General features: G+C 46.0%; 1 long non-coding RNA gene across 1 annotated transcript in view; it reads left to right on the top strand.

Annotated features, from left to right (window-relative positions):
- Nucleotides 1–2,731: 2,731 nt before the first annotated feature.
- LOC132648499 (uncharacterized) overlaps nt 2,732–13,568 on the top strand; it is a 47,084-nt gene continuing 36,247 nt past the window's right edge. Inside the window, exon 1 of the long non-coding RNA XR_009586889.1 lies at nt 2,732–3,110. This is a non-coding gene — a long non-coding RNA (uncharacterized LOC132648499). The remainder of the gene's footprint in view (nt 3,111–13,568) is intronic.

Here is a 13,568-nt window from a genome sequence, read left to right on the forward strand (position 1 = left end):
TCTCAATGGTCAACCGAGGTGCAAGTCCACCAGGGTTCACTGTGGGAACCAGTGAGTGTATTAGGCTTACTTACAAAGCACTGTAACATCTGCCTATAACCCGGATGGTGACTCCTCCGAGGCACCCTGATGGGGCTCTCCCCACTCCTTCCTGGCCTATGACCGTCTAGGCTCTCCCTGAGACCACACTTGTTGGAGGGTTGGCTAGTTCCCAAGGTGAGGGTCCCCTGCCCCTTCCCACCCCTTCTCATGAATATGGAGGCAGTTGGGTGCTGAGGATAGTCCTGTACATTAAATAGAAGTCGTGTTCGGAAGCCTGCACTTCTCAGTGCTCCTCCCATCGTTTGCCTCTTCCGTGAGGCCCTGTGCCTCATTGATAAAGATGTCTCATTTAGGGCTGAGGACTCGTCATTTGTTTTCAGCCCTTTGACCAGTAGTTCCGCTTTCCATTGTCTGCAGCCCACTGTAAATCAGTGGCCGTGACTGAGAGCAGCCAGGTCTGTGGATACAAACACAGGTCTTCAGAAGTCAATCCGACAGCAAGATGGTTTAGTATAACAATAACGGCAAGGTCTACCTCACAGTCTCCAGCCTCTGTAGCCATGGGCTTCTGTCCAGTATGTAGCAAGTATGAATTCTCTCCTGCAGAACAGGCCTCAAGTTCAATTAAAAAGAAAAGAAAAACAACTTAGTCTGGGCATGGTGACAGACCTTTAATCCCAGAGGCAGAGGCAGGTAAGTCTCTGTGAGTTTGAGGCCAGTCTGGTCTACCTAACATACTGAATTCCAGGACCGCTAGTGCCATGTAGAGAGAACCTGTCTCAAAACAAAAAACAAAACAAAAACACCAAAAAAAAAACCCCAAATCAGTTAATTACCCCACAACAGTCATTCCACCATTATACCAGCAGGCACATTTTGTCCAGCAGGTTAGTATTACAGCATGCAGGGTTTGGTGCTGGCTAAAACCATGGATGTCTTTTCTCCTCCAGCAGCTTGCATAGGATCTTCCAGCCCTGGGAGAGCTGGTCAGCGAGGAGGATGGTCCTGGTTGGTTTAAGATTGATTTTATGTCCTGCAGCTAAGAATGTTGTATCTTCAGAAATAGGGTCTTACCATGTAGTTAGCATGGATAACCAAGAACAAGGCGATAGCTTGAGGGTTTGTTTTGTTTTGTTTTTGAGACCTCTGGGGCCTCCCTGACCAATTCCCCTAGGAAGGTAATACATGCCCCTTGCACTGTGATTTTTATTTAATGACTCGTGGATTCTGGGAGCAACATTGTCCATCTATGCAAGGTACTACATTTGAACACCGTTTTAAAAAATCTAATTTGAAATTAACATATTAATGGGTTTCCACAAAGTTTTCCCACAGATCCTTAGTTTTGGTTACCCACTATCCTACTCCCCCAACCCCCTGGCCACCCGCCCTGTCCCATTTCAGACCTTAACCTCTAGTGACCCCCTCATCTTCTTCCATATTCATGTGTTCTACTGTCTCCTCCAATTACCATTTTTTAATCGGTTGTGAGAAAGTTGGGCTCTATATGGCTTTTTCATACTCCTTTCATTGGGTAACCCCTCCTAGTCCCCTGATCCCTCCCTGCCTTGGCCTCCTTCCCCCTCACCCCCAGTATTCCACTTCTCTGCTTCTGTTTTATTTATAACCTCTCCTTTCCCCCTAAAGCACGCCCAGTATCCTTCCTAGTTTCCTGGCTTCCACTTATGTTCCAAGTTAAACACACAGAACAGATGATTTGAAACTGGGATCAGCCTACGAGAGAGAATGTGCAGCCTTTGATTTGTCTTTCCTGGCCTTGGTGATCTCATTCAGTATAATTTTTTTCCAGTTCTGTCCACCTACCAGAAAATTTCATGATTTCATTTTTCAATACTTGCTTTAAAAAAAAAAAAAAAAAAAGAACAAACTGCTGACACTACATGGGTGAACCTGGCAGACATGACACTAAATGAAAGATACAGAAGATACAGATGATAGGATCCCGTGTATTCAGGGTGATATCTGTAACCGGGTTCTGTGTATGTGAGGAAGGGTAAGGAAAACTAACCCATGTGATGTAATTAAGGGAGTGGAAACCGGCATGGGTCTGACTGGAGAGGGGTGGCAGGAACTTTTTGAGTAGATGAAAATTCTCTGTATTTCTAGTATAGGAATACATTTGCCACAACAAACTATATATACTTACTACCCATGCTGTTCACAGCTTATAAATCACACTCTAAAATTAGAAAAACAATGACTCTCAAAGTTAAATGAACAGGCCCTTAGGTGTGGGACATGGAGGGAGCACGGTAGGTGCGCTGACTTGGTTTTATCCTTGCCAGTCCCTAGACGCTACAATGTTATACTGCAGAGGACATATGCAGCATTCCCCCCGCCCCGCCCCACCCCCAGTGAGGAAAGGGCTTTCCCTTTGGTCTGTGTGTGTGTGGGATGATGTCAAAGCAAGCACTTTGGTGACCATAGATCAGAATCTTCGTGAGGGCCCTTCATGGCCCTTAGAGCTTAGTTCAGTGGTGGGGGGAGGGGTACTTGGAGGGGAGGGATAAGTGGTCACAGTGGAAGCAAACAATTGCAGGGTGACATCTCCTGGAATGCCTGACACATTGTGGAGGTGTGGAAAAGGTGTCAGTCTGCACCGAGCCAGGCTCTTACCCATCATTCTGTGACCTTGCACAGGATGCTGAGCCGGGGGCCTGCCTGCCCTCATCCCTGGGCTCAGTGACTCTTGCTTTGTCTACCTTATTTGAACCTTTTGAGGTTCAAATAAGATTGTGAAGATTTTTTTTTTTTTTAAGAGAAGAAATAGAAAAATCCTAACAATAAATGTTTAACTGGCCTCTCATACAGACATTTCGGAATGAGTTTACACATTCCTGGGTCAAAAAAATGTCTGGCCAAAAGAGATTAAACAAAGAAATGTCAAGTACAGACACTGCATCAGGGGCCAGTGAATACTTTGGTGGAGAGCCAGGCTTATCTTGTTGGAGGCCTCCTAAACTCAGGCATGGAGTCGGACAGCCCTCGCTTCACACAGCTAAGTAGCATGCTGGCCCACAGCTGACACTGTGGGGCCCGCTGCAGAGGTAAGCTCGCCTTCCTTGCTCCTCCTGATAGTCTTGACAGCCATGTAGCAGATCCAGCTCAAGTAAAGGCGAGAGAGAGAGCTTTGTCTGTCCTCAGAGCCCAAGGCATAATGAAGCACAGTGCTGTGAGAGGGGAATGGGCAAAGCATGAGGTTTGGGGCTCGTTTGTGTGGCTGCGTTTGAGGCAGGATGGCCAGGCGAATGATTTGATCTGACTTTGGTAATGAAAATTGTTTGTTGCTGTTTGAAGAGCAATTGTGTAAGCAACAGTACTTCTGTGTTTGGCTGCCTGTGACTCACCACTGACTGTAACATAACCCTGAACTCAGAGGAGGCACAGACTGAGCAGGGAGGAGGAGGGGAGAGGAGGGATGCAGGGGGCCCCTTCTCATTCACCCTTTTTTCCCTCCTCACTGTCCCAGTTCCTCTCCAAACCTCTAAGGAGCGTTGATGAGAAGGCATTTGCCACCTGGACACAATGAGGCCTAGTTCGAGGGACAGGCTAGAAGCTGGCCAGGAGCCAGAGTCCTGGTTTGAATGGCTGTTGCCAAGGGGCTGCCAACAGTCCATCTCAACCCCCAAGAGGCTGACCCAGGAGGGGGTGGGGGCCGCCCCCCACCTCGGAGGCCACAACTCACACCATTTGTGGGCCAGGCCGTGATCAGAATGTGCAGGACCCGGTGGCTTTGAGTGGCTGAGCAGAGCCTCTCCCCTCTGCTGGCTGCGGGTTCACTTGGATTAGAGCCTGCTCTGGGAGTCCCTTTGTTGGCTGCTTGTTATTCCGCATGCACCGAGCGCTGTGCATTCATCTTTATTAGTTCTAATTGCTTCCCCATTCTAATGGGATCTTGATATTCCCATACAATTGAAAGGAAATGTATTCATTAAAATAATTCTTCTAACTGCCGCTTCCAGCTGCTCCTCTAAAGTGACATTGTCTGTCCACACAGCCTGCCGAAGCCTCTTATTAAGGTTCTAGTCAAAAGCCAACTTTGGGCAGCAAACTTTCCTTGCAGGAGTTTCCAGACACTGGAGAGAGGGTGCTTTTTAATCGGCTCACACAGAAGTTGGAGGCCAGCTGGTATAATTGGGGGTGCTGGTCCTTGTGGATGGGAGAAGGGCTTGCCTCCAGCTCTGCCTACTGTAACAATGACTCTTTCTGCATAACGGCTCATTTGGAGGTCTCCCCCCCTCACCCCGCCTCTTCCCGCCCACATCATGTATGTGAAGCTTCTGTTTATACCACAGGCAGTTACTAGGTGTGTTCTAAGCACCAGGCTGTGTAAGGTGCTGTGGGAAGTAGGGAGGCGGGGCTGCTCCTGCAAGGTGTTTATGGTCTTGGTGGGTGGTTCCCAGCTAGCTTCTGCAGAGCTGCTTGTCAGAGGGACAGCTGAGAACACTGGGTATTCAAAGAGAAATGAGAACTCACAGGCTCAGTGGCTAAATGCATGAAGACCCGAGTTCAGCTCCCCAACACCCGAGTGCAAGGGGCAGCGTGTGCTCCGCAGAGATCGGCAGGTCCCAGGTGGCTTACTGGCCAGCCATTCTGGCTGAACCTGGAGCTCCTGTCTTAAAAAACAACAACAACAACAAAAAGAGAAATGGAGGAAGACACCTAAATCTGACCTCATCTCCACACGCACATGCAAAGGCAAGAGCGTGTGCATATGACTGTACATACATGCATATAACACACACACTTAGTTGATTGTTTTAAGTCTAATTTTCACTTTATTTGTATGTTTGTGGGAGAGGGTTCTTTAGGTCACCTGGAGCTGGAGTTACAGCAGTGGTCAGTAGTCTAAGGTGAGTGCTAGGAACTGAACTCTGGGAGAGCAGAAAATGCTCTTAACCAGTAGACTATCCCTCCAGCCCCCCCCCCCATTAATTATTATTATTATTATTATTATTATTATTATTATTATTATTATTTTAAGGAATGAAACATTAGTGAGGGAAGCTGTTGTCTAAACTATATTTCATGGCCTGGCATGATGGTACACACTTTTAATCTCAGCACTCAGGAGGCAGAGGCAGGTAGATCTCTGTGAGTTCCAGGCCAGCCTGGTCTACATAGCAATTTTTAGGACAGCCAGGGCTAGATAATAGAGAGACCCTGTCTCAAGCTAAACAAAACTAACCAAACAAAAAACCAGACATTTAAGTTTATTTCATAATATCCAAATCATGAGATCATAGGGAAAGGTACAAGGAACTTCTGAGATTCAAAAGGTCACTGATCTATTTGGAGAAGGATTTGGCAGGTATGAAAGAGTGGCCAGTGAATGCATATAAAGCACGCATGGTGAACACGAAGTGCAATGGGAGCTGGGAGCAGGGTGAAGGAGCCTAGGGTATGCACTGGGCAGCTTGAATCTCACATCATTGCTATACCAGCCCTTTGAGGAGGTTGTGGGTGTGATGGAGATGTTAGTATGTTAGATGTCTGGTATGAAGAATGGAGTCAGGATTTGAACACCAGGCGTCTGCTTCTCTAGCACAGGCGGAGCATGGAAGGTGGTCTTTGGTCTCCCTCAAGGCCTTTGGGGTAGTGGGTTTGTGGTCAGCAGGCAGTCAGTGTCCCCTCAGGACTGGGAGGAAGATGGCATTCAGGAAAAGGGCAGGAGTCCAGGTGGTCCAGTGATGACTGATAGGAAAAAAAAAAAAAGTCCAGGAAGCATCGTGAGGGTCAAACCATAGAAAGCCTTGCTGTTCAGAGCTTGAATTTTACCCACTGGGGGTCTCCTGAGAGGGCACTTGAAGCCTCTGCATAAACACAGTTTTCCTTCAGAAGAATCGATTTTCCTGGAGGTGAATAATTTTTAAACAACTTCATATTTAAAAAGAAAGAAATTCAGCTATACTGTGCCTCAAAATGCAAACATCTCATGAATCTTTAAGAGAACACAGGAGGCTTCCAAGAGAGCATGGGCTTCTGGCAGAGGTTCCAGGCTCCAGAGTCCCCTGGGAGAACTGAAAACGGTGCTCTCTTTTGTCTGCTGTTTGGTGGGTTTCAGTGGTAGAGTTATAGAAATGCTGTTTTCGACAGTAGGTTTTGATCCCAGGAATAAAATAATTATCTGTATTTCTAGGAAGGTGTTGGGCCTTGGAGAATGAGCAAGACAGGGAGGGCATGAAGGGGGAGAGGCCGTTTTAAAGGCTGTTGCTATAAAACCTCAGGAGCAATGAAGAGCCTGGGAGTTTCATGGACCTCAGGGCTCACCCCTGCGCTGGTCTTTTTGCCTGGGGAGTGGGTGGGTGGGTGGTGTCTTACCTTGAGCTGAAATTTTTCCATGCTTTAATTTCTTTATTTGTGTGGGAGTGGGATGCATGTATGCAAAATCTCTTGACTAGAGGTCAAGGACAGATTTTGAGGGTTGATTCCCTCTTTCTACCAAGTAGGTACCAAGTGTCAGCCAACTAGCCAACACTTAGAAGGAAGACTATAGTTAATTAAAATAATGACTATATTAATGGTATGGAGATTAGAACCATTGAGAACTATAGAGATAATCAGACTTCTCAAGTAATGGGACTGTGGTAGGGACCGTGTCTACAATCTCCTGGTTGAGGAACATTCTAGAAAGAAACATGACCTAAGTGGAACCCAGGGCAACTAGAAATAGAATTTTATCAAGTGTCCATACTTTTCTTAAGCTTCTGACAAATACACTTCTCCAATTGTACCCAGTTATTCTAGAGACAGATATGTAACTTTGACATATGTGTTATCTCACAGGCTAAATACCACCCTTGTCCCAAGCTATCTTTTAATAAGTTCAGTATAAGACTAGGATGACCAAGCAGGCAGTAGCGGAAATTGCCAGGGGAGCACCTGGGCAAGAAATTGGTCCTTAACTGCTGCTACCTTTGGCCACTCATTATATATGCTGTCCTTGAACCACCTCCTGGTCCAGGAACATTCTTGCTGCAAGGCAAATGGTTAAACTATCCACTCTCAGGAAGCCTGTCTTGCCTCGGCATCTGGCTTTCATGTACAGGTAGTTTTGTTGTGTTCAGCCTGGCAGCTGATACCCCAACATTCAGGGCTACTCAAGGGAACAAAAGAGAGGCTAAGCAACTCTGCCAAGGCCCATGGCCATGCTTACCCTGACATCAGTGGGTGCAGACAGCCCATCCAGTTAGCCAGTAACCCATTCACATACAGCAACCTAAGGTAGGTAAATTATCATAAAATTTAGAAAGTTTCATGGGGGAATTTTTTTAAAAAAATTTAAGACCATATTGTTTATTGTTGAGAATAGAGACACTTTTGGCCAAGAAAGAAAGAAAAGAGGGAGGGAGGGAGGGAGGGAGGGAGAGAGGGAGGGAAGGAGAGAGAGAGAGAGAGAGAGAGGGAGACCCATACTGGTCCCTATAGGATACACACAGAGAGGACAAATACTTGATAACAAAGTCCCTGAAACCTTCTTAGTATATATATATTTTTTTTTGAGACAGTGTTTCTTTGTATAGCTCTGGCTGCCCCGGAATTAACTCTGTAGACCAGGCTGGACTTGAACTCATGGAGAGCCACCTGTTTCTGTCTCCAGAGTACTGGGATCAAAGGTGTGTACCATTACCACCTAGCTAGTTTGCTGTTTCTTAATATATATGAGTAGAACCGCATAAATACAGTATTCTAGCTATCTATGGGGTTTTGAGACAGGGTCTCTTGTTGCCCGTGCGGCCCGGAACTTACTCTATAGCCAAGGATGACCTGAGCTTTTGATGTTCCTGCCTCTCTGTCCCAAGTGCTGGGGCTCCAGGGTGTATTTCAGCCCCTGGTTTCATGTAGTGATGGGGCTGGAACCGTGGACATCATACCAGCTCAGCTATATCCTCAGCCCTAAATGCAAAATTTCAAAAGACAAAATTGGGATTATTTGACATGTGTTTCTGTTTCTGTGGCCTACTTTCTGCACTAGATGAATCCTGAAAAGTGTCTTGTGATGACACAAAAGAAGTTGTAGTTATATATTAAATTGGTTTTACTTTAAAAGACAACATACTTTCACATAGTTCAAAATTAAAACTCAAAAAAAAAAAAAAAGCACACCTTGAAAGTTATTGCCTTTACTCATGTCCTTTTTCACCTGGTTCTCTGATTGTCCCTCTTCTTCGGCCACTTTTCATGGCTCCAGCACTCCTTTTGGACAATACAGTCAAATGCAAACATGTGTTTCCTGTCTGGGTCTCTGCCTCCAGGTCTGGCTGTCAGAAGCCAGAGCCTGGCTTTCAGGAGACTAAGGACCACAAAACCTGTAAAATGCAGAAAGCACTTACAAACTGAGCAGAGCTGGCGCGTCCTCCCTCCCCCCCCTCGGTCCTTCCTTTTATTCCTTTCTTTCTGACAGGATCACACAAATCCCTGGCTGGTGAGTTTTGTTTGGTTTTCCTTCTTGTGAGTCAGGGTTTCACTAAGTTACCCACAGTGGCCTCCAGGTCCTCTTGCCACGGCATCCCAAGTGCTGGATCACAGGATTAGGTTTTGTTTTCGCTTTTGCCAAGCAAGAATTTTAATAGTTTTCTGTAGATGTATCTGGCAGTCTTTTATTTCATTGTATGACTGTTGAAATGTACTTAGTACTCTGAGATTCTAAAGGAATTCTAAGATTCTTCTGGTAGTTTTATGGTTTTGTTTTCTGCATTGCTATCTTTGATTTAGTTGAAGGTTAGCCTTTGTCCTGTTTGAAATATGGGCCCATGTTTTTTTTTCCCAGTTAGCCAGGCTCCGTTTGTTTAAAAAGTTGCCTTTGCCGAACTAGTTTGATAATGAAAGTGAGAGTCTAACCTGTAATTCGGTTGTTTGGGGCTCTCTATACCATCAGTCTGCCCGTCTCGCCAGCATCGTGTTTGATTGGTAAGTTCTGTTGGGTGGTGTATCACAATTTACTTGACTAATTCCATTCTGTCACACTAATTCCATTTGTCAAACTAATTCCATTTTGTCAAACATTCTGCTACCAGATTCTTAGTATTCCAAAAAAAAAAAAAGCATTTTTGGATCATTTTGGACTCAGGGACCGTCTTGAGTGTGCATATGTGTGTAGTGGATCAAATTTGTTCACAGAGTACATTTTTATATGTAGAATTGCTAGGTCAAAGGTGTATGCCTTCTTCGGCTCTTTTCATACTTTGAGTCAAAATGTCTTCCAGAAACACTGTGATTCTCATGCGTCTACCCGCGTGAGAGCGCTGTTTTCCCTCCCCAGCTCTCGGCATTATCATCCTTTTTAATCATTGCCAATCTGATCAGCAAAGAAAAAAAAAAGTCGCCCTCATTGCTGTTTTAATTTGCCTTTCTTTGAATGCTAGTGAGGTTGAGTATTTTTTCAATTTATGCTGGTTTTTGATGTACATAAGTTTTTAATTTTTTATGTAGTCAAATCTATCAATCTTTTCCTCTATGGTTTCTGCTTTTGTTGACATGTTTAGAAAATCCTTCCCCATCCTAAGATTATAAAATATTCACTTATATTTTCTTCTAGTACCTTGATGGTTTCATTTCCGCCTTTAGCCATCTGGTATCCATTTTGATGAATGGTGTGAGCTGGGAAATAACTTGTATTATTTATTTATTTCCCAAATGGATGCCCAGTTCTTTCATCACTGTTACAAAGCACGTATTTATATGTGTTTGCTCACGTGCATGAGTGTAGCTGTTCTTAAAGTGAACACCCTATCCTGAGCAGATGGACACCGAGGCGGGTCCTCATGAAGAATGTCATAACTGCACAAAACAGATACGGCACGTCCAAACACGTGTGAGTGCTGGGTTAAACTAACAGGCTTTCAAATAAAATGGACCCACATTTGACATCTTACTCTCAGATTTTTGCTCTGCATGATGGCACATGCCCGTAAGCCCAGCATTTAGGAAGCAGAAGAATAAGATTAGGAGTTTGGGCCTGCTTGGGGAATGTATTGAAACCCTGTTTGAAAAACAATAGAATAACAAACTCTGGCTTTAAAGCTCACTGCTGGCTCAAATTTGATCAAGTTGGGGATCTTCCTCAGTTTTTTTTTGTTGTTGTTGTTTTGCTTTGTTTTGCCTGTAAAATGGGCTAATAGGTGTCTAGGAGGGCTGTGGTGATCAAGTACCATTGTCTTGGTAGCACCTGTCTGCACACGCCTTGCACATCATAGACAATGTATCACTTGCCCAAGACACTATAGCCCTCATTCTCCTGGACCCCCTTGGGTGATCTTCTTGGACCTTCCTGTAAATAGGACATACTGGCGAGTGTGTGTGTGTGTGTGTGTGTGTGTGTCTGTGTGTGTGTGGTGGTGGTGGTGGTGGTGGTGGAGGGGCCTGATGCTCTGTTTGCCTTTTATGGCTTTCTTAGCTTTACCTTGTGATCAGATCCGATGTGTTGCAGCCTGCTGTGTTTCGCTCGTACCATCAGCAGCCTTTCTCCTCTTCTGAACACGCAGCCTTTCAGCCTCCCAGCCGCTGGAAGGCCACACACCCGGACTGTTAGGAATACGCTTAAATGAACGGTAGCTGAGATCTGAATGTGAGGCCTCTTCTATTGTCATCAAGTGATTCTCAGCCCTGGTACATATTAGAATCTCCTGGGGAACTTTAAAGCACACCTGTGCCCCGGGCCTGGCCCAGACCAATTAAGCCAAAATCTCTAGCAGTGGGATCAAGTGTGGGTGTTTAAATACTTGGCAGGTGATTCTCTTGTGCATGTAGGACCTTCAGCCACTCGGGAGCACACTGGCTCTGCGAGTTCCATTCACCACAGCAAGGCCCGGCCCTCGGGGTCTCTCCTGAAGTGTGCCTCTTGGGGAGGTCACTGTGCTGAGCAGAAGGCCAGCTGGTGTCACCACGTGGCGGAGGTGTCAGGGACATTACAGCTGCTGCTGTCTTTGCTGAAGAAAGCAGCTCCACGTACCCCTGAGTGGCACATTCCTGTGCTCATTTGGACAAGACAGTTCCTCCACAAAAGCTACAACAGGCCTGGGCACTCCCATGATGCAGTTCTTCCTGCCTCTGGGGACTTGCTGAGACCACCTTAGTGCTGACTCCTCAGAGAACAGGCCAAGATGAGAAGCGACTCAGAGATGTCTTCAGCGGCAGTCCTGCTTTGTTTCTGTGTTTGCTCTTTCTTTCTCTTTGGCACCTTCCCAGCCCCCTAGACACACGCAGCCAACATGTGCTGGCCTAACTTTACACCCAGCCTCACCTGATATGCATGGAGCCACTTGTTCCCAAAGACAGGCTTGTCCACAGCAGCTGTTGGTGGACCGCATTGTCCCTTGACAAAATGGACACAAAACACTCTGTGAGGATGTGCGTGGACCACAAGTCTTCTATAAGATAGGCTCTTACATTTCTCTCACTAACTTCAGATTTCTCAAGTCTTTCCCAGTTCACCTGAGACTCCAGCTTCCCTAGTTTTCCATCAAGGGCAAACCTAATATTTCCTAAAGAATCAAACCTGCCTCCACTAAGCAAAACAGAGAAGAGAGAATCTGTATGGAAGGCATTTGTCACCTATTATCCTATCCCTATGCCACCCCCAAAACACACAGGGCAGCTAAGACCAGGCTGGATCCACCAGCCTACCCTTTCCCACTGTTGGGGGGAACAAAAGAGCAACAGACTGAAAGAGAAATGCAGCCATATCAGATCTACTTTCCAAGCTATAGCATGGTCCTCAGGCTCAGGACTGCCCTGCCAGTGTGGGCTGCCACTGTGTGCTCAGGACCACAGCAGCCGGGCCCAGCAGCAGAAGCCAGGACTCTGAGGTTCAGATGGACCTGAGGGAGTAAAGCAACCAAGTGGTAGAGGCTTGAGTTCCCCTGTGGTGCCAGCTTGGCATTCATTGCCCGTCAAGCATGTGCCCTTTTCTGGAGTGACTAGAAATGAGTTGTTCCTTTTTGTGAGAAGTAAGATCTGAGATTTAAGCAAGACTTGGTTATTGGGCTGGGTGCACACCAGCTGATCTCTCATCCCAGTGCCTTGACTGGTTCTGTCTGAGGTGCACTTTATTTTCCCAAAAGACGACTTTCCCTCAGATACATTGAGTTGAAAAGCCAGATGTTCCAACACTGTGAGCTGGTCAATGGTGCGGACTTACAATTGAACGGAGGTGAGGAAATGTGGGATTAACCTGTAAAGAGTGTTGCTAGGCCTTCTCGTAAAGGGGTCAGTAACCATACAGGGGATTTCCATAGGGCCTGCCCTTTTCTCAGGTGATGCCTTTTGTATGTGTGGAGGAACAGGTCCCAGCTTTGCAGCAAGGTTGCTCTGGGACACAGTATCTTGTTACTGTCCTCTCGTTTCCCCTCTTCTGGAGACCTCGCATCAGGATATAGCCATCACCCACGGCACCAAACAAATAAAAATGTAGCAGGGTGCAACCAAGAGCGGGAACTTGGAGCAATGTGCTGACCTTGGAGTGGCTCTGCTCCTGGAGGCTCTGCGACTGTTTCTTAGTAGTCTACACGGAAAACCTCTTGAGCTCTCTGCCTCAGTGTCTATGGAGGAGGAAGCGCTGTCCCCTAGAAGCCTGTGACACACTTCGGTTTGCAGCTGGGCAGTCTTAAGCTGGCTGTGGTGACACATACTTTTAATTCCAGCACTCTGGAGGCAGAGGCGGAAAGGTCTCCATGGATTTGAGGCCAGCCTGCTCTATAGTGAGTTCCAGGCCAGCCAAGGCTGCACATTGAGATCCTTGCCCTTCACATGACATCAGTACCTAACCAGTTGTTTGAATAGGTGGAAAACCCCTTTCTATTGCTTTGTGTCTAGAACCTAATTTTATTTTGTACGTAAACATGTAATATTCTTCGGAGTGCAGGCGCTAGTTTTTAACTATTTTATTTGGGTTCCTTATACATCTACCTTCCTTTCACCCCTTATCCCTCCTAATGCCTTCCAACCCCCCCTACACTAGCTAGGAGAGAAATAAAGTTAATGGGGAAAGGAGGCAGAGTTCCCTTTAGCTACTTTGAGCGTGTTAGGGTTGTGCGTTTTTTAAGAAAATACCAGTCTAGTCATCAGGATACCCAGCAGTCCAGCAACAGCAAGGGGCAAATGGCAAACACAGCAGGATGAGCAAACAGCCTTCTTCCTTCTTGCAGCTTCTTTCAAAGTGTTCTCAAAAAAGCCTTCTCTCTTGCTGGGCTCTGGTATTTATACCCTCGCTGAGTCCTCAGAATTAAACTCTCTCCAGCTGGTAAAGACCACGCCCCTTACAAGGCAATTATCTGCAGTGAATAAACTAAAAAGCAGCTCAGTTTCCCACACTTGGGATTAACATAACTGAGTTTTTAAAGAAACTAAAACTTCCTCTACATCATAGTTTTAGAGTACACTGACTGTTTATGACTGGAACTGTCTTACAAATCAAGAGAGCACTGTATTTTATCTTTACCAGGGCTTGTTCATCATTTCAGAAAACAGCACTACTAAAGCAAAACGATCACAGTATTTGACTTTCC

This window comes from Meriones unguiculatus, chromosome 17, assembly GCF_030254825.1.
Source record: "Meriones unguiculatus strain TT.TT164.6M chromosome 17, Bangor_MerUng_6.1, whole genome shotgun sequence".
Classification (NCBI taxonomy): Eukaryota; Metazoa; Chordata; class Mammalia; order Rodentia; family Muridae; genus Meriones; species Meriones unguiculatus.